The following is a 9,039-nucleotide window of genomic DNA, read 5'->3' on the forward strand; positions in this document are numbered from 1 at the left end:
GATAGATTCTGGTAGCCAAATAAGTTGTCTCGGGGAGAATCTCGTTCCGAAGAACACAAGACGTTTTCGTCTTAACACCAGATTAAAGGGAGTTACGGGGAAAAGCATTCAAGTATGCGAAATTGTCTTGTTGAAATTTTTCCTTGCGAACAGATGTTTTACTCACGTTTTTAGAATAATCCCGAATTTTGATTATGGTCCTTTGGTTGGTGCGGATTTCTTAGAAAAACACAGAGCTATCATAAGTTATGATAAACAGAATTTGATTTTGTATCGTTTTGGACGTTATCCGTCCAGGAAGTTACCACCTAGAAATTTAGAGGTCAATTTATCTGAACTATTAACAAGGAGAATCGCTCGGGAATCTAGAGCTATTTTAGAGTCCTAGAGAATGCCGTTTTACCACCTCGTTCACACACTTTAGTGAAGTTACGTTCCTGTTGGGATATTACGGGGATAAAGGCGTTACTGTTACCATCTCAGCGTATAGAGGAAATGTTGGGAATTTTTATCCCAAGGGTAATAGTAGATTGTGAGTCCCCAGTGGTGTTTGTAACGAATCCCACCGTTAACACCATGAAGTTGCGCCAAGGAACGAAGATAGGCGATGCAGAGGAGTTCGAGGAAGTACCAGATGAACCAGAAACGAGGACATTGATAGCGTCAGAAGAATCTTTACCGTCTCCAGAGAAGTTGGAGCACTCTAGAAAGATGTGTGACCCGAAAAGAGTAGATGTCAACCCAGATTTATCTGCAAAAGCCCGGGAGCGTTTTTACGACCTAATTTACCAGTTTGCCGATGTTTGGAGTTGGTCGGAAGACGATGTGGGACTCGCCCGTAGTTTTGAGCATGAGATAGGACTTTCCAACCCCACGCCAGTCAACAAAACACCTTGTTTAGTACCTTACCTCCTACGTGAAGTCCTCAAACAACAGCTGGATACTATGCTAAGACAAGGGACGATACGTGAGCAGACGTCTCCATGGAACCACCCTATTCTTTTAGTGAAAAAACGCAATGAACAGTTCAGATTTGTTTCAGATTTGCGCCATGTCAATGCCCAAACTCTCCCCTCGAGCTTTGCGACGCCATCGATTGACGACTTGCTTTCTCGCATGGCTGGACGTCTTCTTTACACTTCTAGTGACATGAAGCAGGGATTCTTCCAAATTCCAATCACAAAAGACAGTCAGGAGTGTACAGGATTCTCCGTACCAGGTACATCGAGTTATGTTTACCAAGTTCTGACTATGGGTCATGTGTCCTCGGCAGCTGCTTTGAATAAATTAGTGAAATTGACTCTCGCAGGCGTCCCGAGTTCGAATATAATGTATTACATCGACGATTTTTATGTAGTGGCCTCTACTGTGGACGAGATGATACACTGGTGCACCATCCTCTTCCAAAAACTTCGAGAACGTGGGTTGAAACTGTCACCCGAGAAGACGAAAATAGCACATCACTCTATGGTGGTTTTAGGCCATAAACATTTGCAATATGGTTCACAGATCTCTGACCGGATGCTGGATACGATCAAGGACTACAAACGCCCAAGGAAAAAGAAGAACTTGAAGAGTTTTCTCGGCGTTTGTTTTTTTCTGAGAAGGTATGTCAAGGACTTTGCCCAGATAGCGCACCCTTTACAGAAATTGATGAGGCGTGACGATGAATTTACTTGGGGTTCTGAACAGCAGCAATCCTTCGAAGCATTAAAGAATGCGATTTTGGAAAGTCCAACTTTAATGGCCTACAAGCCTGAAAGAGAGCTGCACATTTTTACAGATGCTTGCAAGAAAGGTTTGGCCTGTGTAGCCAAACAACCAGCTACAGATGAGCCGGATGCTGAATTGGTGACAATTGGCTATGCGAGCAGAGCGGTTGCTATATCGGAGAAAAATTTGTCCGTCTATCATTTGGAACTTTTAGCCCTTCTTTACGCTCAGCGCTTCTTTCGTTACTTTATCCTCGGACGTCACTTTCATCTTTACACTGATTCGAAGGCTATCACGTTTCTTCCCATAGTAAGAATTTGACAGGGAAACTGGCTCGTTGGTTGTCAGAGATTGATTCTCATTATTTTACGATTTCTCATGTTGCTGGTTCCGAGAATTTAGAAGCAGACGCCATCAGCCGTTTTGTGAAACATCGAAGAAATGAGGAGGACGAAGAAGCGAGTGCCCCAGACCCAAGGATCTTCATGATCGAGAACTTGGATAGCATTGACCTTAAGAAGGAGCAGAGGAATGACGGATTTCTGAGTAAAATCATCGCCTATTTGAAGGATAGACCCGACAAAGACCCGGAGTATGAGAGGAGAGCATCGCATTTTGCCATGCGTAACAACATCTTGTATAAAGTTAACAAGACGCCATTGGGAAAAGTTTTTCTATTAGCAGTGCCCAACAAGTTAAAGGATGTAGTATTCGAGAAGGCCCATTCAGAGAAATTAGGTGCCAATCACGCTGGTTTCAGTAAGACGTATAACCTCCTAGTGAAATCTGTTTATTTTGTAAACATGAAGAAATTCGTTTATAAAAAATGCAAAAATGCATTAGCTGTCAAGTATTGAAAAAGCGTAGTGGCAAGCCTTACGGAAGTCTGCAGACGCACCCTTGCATTCCACCATTCTATAGAGTTTATGTTGATTTAGGAGGGGTGTACCCCTGTAATAATATCTTACGACACAAGTTTCTCATCGTCGTCGTGGATGAAGGAACACGATTCTGTATCACTGGATCTTTACCAGATGCTTCGGCGGCTTCCGTTAGTTCTTTTCTATACGAAAACGTTATTCTGAAATATGGATTAGTAACAGAGTTCACATGTGACCGCGGAACAGCTTTCACTAGTTCTGTGTTTAAAGAGCTTTGTCACATTCTAGGAACACAGATACACTTTGCGGATGTACAAGGGCATTACAGCATCGGAACAGTTGAAGTCGTAATCCGGCATATAGAACAGCAATTGAAGTTAGCTTTGGACAATTATGATCAGTCGAATTGGATAGAATTACTTCCACAGGTTACGTTCTCGTACAACGTGACTTGTAACTTGAGTATGGGTTTTAGTCCTTTCGAAGCCCTTCATGGATATTCCCCACGGCTATTACACTCTGCTATATTAGCCACGCAATGTCAGTTCTCTGAGAATCAAGACAGGATTCAGCAACTTCAGTACATAAGGGACAAGGCCCAGGAAAACTTATACAATAGACATCTGACTTCTGTAAAGTCACATAATAAGAAGTGGGAGCAGCAGACATTTAACAAGGGTCAACTTGTGTGGATCTACGATGCGACAAAACGGAAAGGTGACTGTAATGCATTCTCTGGAAAATATTTTGGACCAGGACAAATAGTATCCCGTAAGCATGACAATAGTTACTATGTAAAATACCGAACTCCTCGAGGTCAAATAAAGATTGATTCTATAGCCATCGACAGGTTAAAGAAGTATTATCCTTCTCCAGAAGGACTGCCTAAAAAACTTCCGTAAATTAGAAACATCTGAAATTGATGTAGTGGAGAGGGCGTACCGCATAAAAATCTCCAAGAAGTGGATAAGGTAAATTCCTTCTTGATGAAATTTCAAGACTCAGATAACGAGACGCAATTAGAATCGTTGTTTATAAGGAAAGTTGTCTTCGTGTCCGATCTACCATCTTGGAATCAGGTGGACCCGAGAACAAGTTCAGTGGAAGGTTTGGAGAGACCGAAGTTCGCCGTCAACCACGACATTAATAAGAAAGTTGCACTTTTTTACGGATCAATCACGACGTTAGCTGGTGATTGTATAGTAAACTCGTCTAATTCCTTTCTAGAGCCACTAGGAGACGTGGACAAAGCAATTCAAAGTCTTGCAGGAGAAGAAATGCATGAGGAATGTCGTAAAATATCCCACCTTCCCTAGGGTAACGTATGCATTACACAGGATTACAATCTACCCGTGGATTTTGTGATTCATGTAAGCGCACCTGATGATCGAAATCCCAAGAAGTTAAAAATGTGCTACGAAAAAACGTTGCAATTAGCCGTAGACAACGATATAACATCTATTGCTTTCTTCAACATCTCTACATGAGTTTTTGGTTTTCCTAAAGAAGATGAATGTCGCGTTGCTTTACAAACAGTACGTCTTTTCCTGGAAGAACATCTTGACTCAATCGAAAGAATAGTGTTCGTGCAGTATGACAAAGAGAATCAGAAAATCTACGAACAACTCATGCACCTCTATTTTCCTATATAAAATAGCTGAAAGAAAAATGTGTTAGTATGTTACTGGTTAATTGACTTAAAGCTATCTTAATGCTAGCAATATATATAGAATAAGAGAAAGGATATAGTTATTCATCATCAGTGCTGTGCAGTTTTCTTTTCCTCTCGTCATCATATCCGTCTCCTATTAACAATTTTTTGGGACAACTTTATTTTGGAAATTTTCAGATTTTCCACTTACCTGAAAAGAAAAGAGAAAAATGTAATTAGTATATAATATTCTGTAAAAAAAGGAAATCATAAATATTTTATTTTATGCATTATCTGGAAGTAAGAAAAGGTCGCAAGAATAATATTTTGACTGAGTTTTTAGTGTTCCCGAATCGTCAATGATATACGGTGCTATCAAGATTAAGATACCATGCAATACGAAACTGATCGTGGATAGCAATTTGTTTGTAAGATCAGAATTTCCATGTTTTGAGAACAAACTTATAAAGCCTGTATTTCTTCATCTTTTTCCCGCCCAACTCGCCTCAAACGATCTATTACAGCTAAATCAAAAATTTCAACCTAATCTATTTTTTAACACATCTTCTCTTCTTAACAAAGTATTTACATCGAGTGTTAGACACGTAAATATATCTGCTTTCACTATTATCGATCAAACGCCTACGCCAGTGCAGATCTATAAACACGAATATTTCATTCCTGGAGTTATGTTATGTTGGAATATTGTTCTTACTCTTTTGGTGGTATATTTGTTACGAGAACAGGGAATTTTGAGTCGCCTTTTGTTTTGCAAGAAGTGTAATGCACAGCCCGAGATTTCGATGACAGAGATTAGTCACGTTGTTGACATATTTCAATTGCTTTGTACGATTGTGGGCTCTTTTCTACTGTGCAAAATGACAAAATTGTTGAAGGAAGTGGCACGGAAATCAGTCAACGCTCGAGACAGTGAAAATTTGGAATTAGGAGATGTTTTGGTCACAGAAAGGTCCGCCTCTTTGGACAAGAAGAGTGACATTTCGTCATCAGTATCTATCACTTCCTCCACCTCCCGAAGAGATTAGAGTACACGAGATTATTCACGGAAAAGAAGTTTTGCTGCCCATCGTGCCAGTTTCCAACGCTAACATACAGGATTCGTAAGTGAAAAAGTACATCGTTTATTGTTGAAAGTTAGTTGTCGAGTCATTGTCTTTCACTGACTACCAGATTTTTGTCAGAATTTTTTTTGGCACTGGAGGCAAACATGTGATAACGTGTCGTTGCAACCCACTCTCTCTATTTTTTTTTGTTGATTTTCTTTCCGAGCAACCCCCTATCATTTATTTTGCAATGTAGAAACTGGACTAAGAAACCGTCCTAAACCGTCAAAGTAGAAACTGGATGCAGTTAGCTAAGGATAGAAGTCAGTAGAGAGCTTTTGTGAACGCGGCATTGAACCTCCGGTTTCCATAGGCCATATAGTTAGTTAGCTAATGCAGGTGCGACAACGACATTTTTTATGGTCATAAGTTTTACACATATGTTACAATTTGATTCTTTCCCACATAAAAAATAAATAAAATAACCATAGTTATAAAAATGACAACAGCATTTCATGGGGACCGAATCCACTTCCTTCGTCACACAGACTAGTTGCTTTAACTAACTGAGCTATTTGTTTTCTTACGTGAACTGAGCCTGTTCCCGTAAAGACGATTTTTCATTACGATCGTGCTACCAATTCGCCCTTTTCCATAGATAATTTCCACTATTTGCTCTATCTTTACGTTAATACTTGACATATATTCATATATTTGGAGTTTGCAGATAATTCACGTAATAAGGCATATTAGAAATACTTCGTTAAAAGTTTCGTTTGTAGATCTAATCCACATTTCTCTCAATGGCATAGGTGTCGCTGCTTCGTGTTGAACTGCAGGATTCCCTCGCGTTCTTGAAAATTTCCCACTTTAGCCGATTTGGAATTCTCGAGATTTCTGTCGATTTAATGTTTTTTGCTTCTAATTTCTTTATTTTAAGCTAATATCTAACACAAATATTAAAAACGGGTTTGTTATTAACCTGTCCTGCTGGGGAAACCTTCCGAAATTTCGAACATATAAAGAAAACGGAGATATTTTCAAAAAACTTCAAAATAAAGAGACGCGTCATTTATCTTGCTCATAGTAGTACACCAAACCACTATTCCAGCGGTGAGGGAATTGGATTTCTAAATCGATTCTGTAAAAATAATTCGATTACATACCAATTAACATACGTACTTACTTACTAACAGTGTAATTTGAAATGGATACAAAAAACTAAGTAATAGTGAACAGGTAAGTAGCTTTTTACTCGTATGTTCATAATATTTATTAACATGAGGGACATGATAATACTTGTATGATGGTTAGAAAATCAAATTTTTATTTGCTGTCGATCATTTCTAGAGTAAATGAATAATTCATCGATCATTTCTTTCCAACACCAAGACGGATCTTCTATTTTACGTAAGAGCTCCTTCGTGGTTAGCGTACGCGCCTTTGGCGCGGGAGACCCGGGTTCGATTCCCGTCGGGAGCTCAAGTAGTTCGGAGTCCACCATACGTTAATCAGTAGTTCCACGTCTCATATAGCCTCGTGGCTGATCGGGACGTTAAATTCAAAATTAATTCAACTCAACTACGTATTTAACGTAAACTCTGAATCACACGTGCTCCTACCGGAAATTGAACCCTGGTATCCCTCGCTGAAAAGGTGTTTCCTAATTAAACTTTCACGATGAACCTCCAAAATGTGCATGAGGATCCTTAAGTCTAGCGGGAACGAATTCAGTGAACATCTGTGTGTTCCCCGCTTAAACCTATCCTACATAACCTGCCACTTAACTCAAAATCACTATCCTCATGTTCAGGCTAGTAAAAACAAGAAAGAGAGAGTATATTCTACGAAAGGAACTGAAAACTGGATGCTTCATGGATAAAATGCGTCTTTTACTTTTCTATTCCTCTAACTGACCTTTTTTCACAAGACAGATGATCTTGCTACAACAAGGATCGTACTCTCCACATTTGGCTTTGGGGGACATCGACCTCTTCCTTACTGTTGAAAATTCAGCTTCAAAGTCGCCATTTGGATACCTTCACGAATCGCACAAGATGCTCGAGACACTTCGAGAAGCGGACTTCCAGGATATATTCTAAAAGTGGTAAGAACTCTGGGAACGCCGTATTGCTATGCAAAGGGTCTGCTTTGAAGGTGACAGGGTATACACGTGGATAAATAAAATATCTTCTTGTTGAATTAGTTAGAATCGGAACCTTTTGATAGCACCTGGTAGACAGCAAAATAATGGAAGCTACTTAACTATATGCAGTTTAACTGATTATTACTATATTGCGCCAGCTTTAGTCTGTAATACAGCTTATATTCGATGTAGATTTTGGTCATAAAACTTGTGGATTATTCGACAGAAATAGTGGGCAATTGCACATGCAGTGCAACACTCAGTTGCGAAAGCAATGGAGGAGGACAAAATTTGCTGCATTGGTTCCAAGGACCTTTGTTATAAACCTTGTCATTATTAGCCAATCTCACCTCATCTAGGCTTAGAGCTCCCTCGTGGCTAAGCGGTTAGCGTACGCACCTTTGGCGCGGGATATCCGGGTTCGATTCCCGGCGGGAACTAATGTGGTTCGGATTCTACATTAATCAGTAGGTCCACGTCTCATATAGCCTCGATGCTGAAAGGGACGCTAAATTAAAATCAACTCAACTCAACTCACCTAGGCTTAGGTTCTCTTATTATGTCTCTCCTCGAGATTATTATGCTATTTATCTCACCTAGGCTTATTTTCTATCACTAATCAGCTGATGTCTTACTTCGAGGTTATTATGCTATTATTGTCACCTGTGTCTAGTATCTTTCACTACCTGATTTATCTGATGATATCTTACCACAAGTGCTGTACACTGCCATTACCTTGGACACAGTCGTTCTAATCTAACCCACTGATAGCTTTTTGGATATACTTGCTCCAAGTAAATGCAATAACTCTTAATTTTTTTCTCGTCGACTAGTGTTGAGCACTAGACAAGAAGTAAGTTTTTAAGTTTGAGATAAGGTGAAGAAACACTTTTCTAGTCTTGTCTCGTGAGCATACTAGTTCATCCAAATCTTGAATCTCAAACACTGTTCTAGTGTTACATGTTCTAGTAAAAAAAAATGAAAAAAAAATTAACTGATGAAGTGATTGAATATCATGAAACACTTAAAATGATTAACAAAATTTATAAAAACGCAAGTCACTATAACATACTTCAATAATGCATATGGTTTGTGTGTTGTTATGCCACGCTCTTCATTGACCTCTTGTAACACAGAAAGATTCTTGTAACTAAGTTAAGAAAAAAAATCAAGGCATAAAGTTTCAAAATGAGAAAAGAAATGCCTTCTAAGAATTGAGAGGGAGAATTTCGAGAATCGAGATGGGACTTCTACGTACATTACCAAACGAGATGAGATTTTTTTTGTCTCACCTCATGAGCAAAATTGCTCGATCCGGGATTGCAACTTATAAACTAATTGATCAAAAGTCCTGAAATTTTGAACGAAACGAATAACAAGTAGAAGTTATTTGACATACTCTCTAATACCACAAAATTAGTAATGTATAAAACCAAATAAAAAGTTTTATTTTTCTATCAACGACACTACGACAAATTATTACAAATTATCACATGGATTTAATTAAACTCAAGCTCAATTTAAACTCTGGGCCTCGTGAGCCAAATGTAAGCGACATATGTGTTTAGCTTGGGAAACAAGTGG

The sequence above is a fragment of the Thermobia domestica genome, chromosome 7 (genome assembly GCF_964235325.1).
Source record: "Thermobia domestica chromosome 7, izTheDome1.hap1.1, whole genome shotgun sequence".
NCBI lineage: Eukaryota > Metazoa > Arthropoda > Insecta > Zygentoma > Lepismatidae > Thermobia > Thermobia domestica.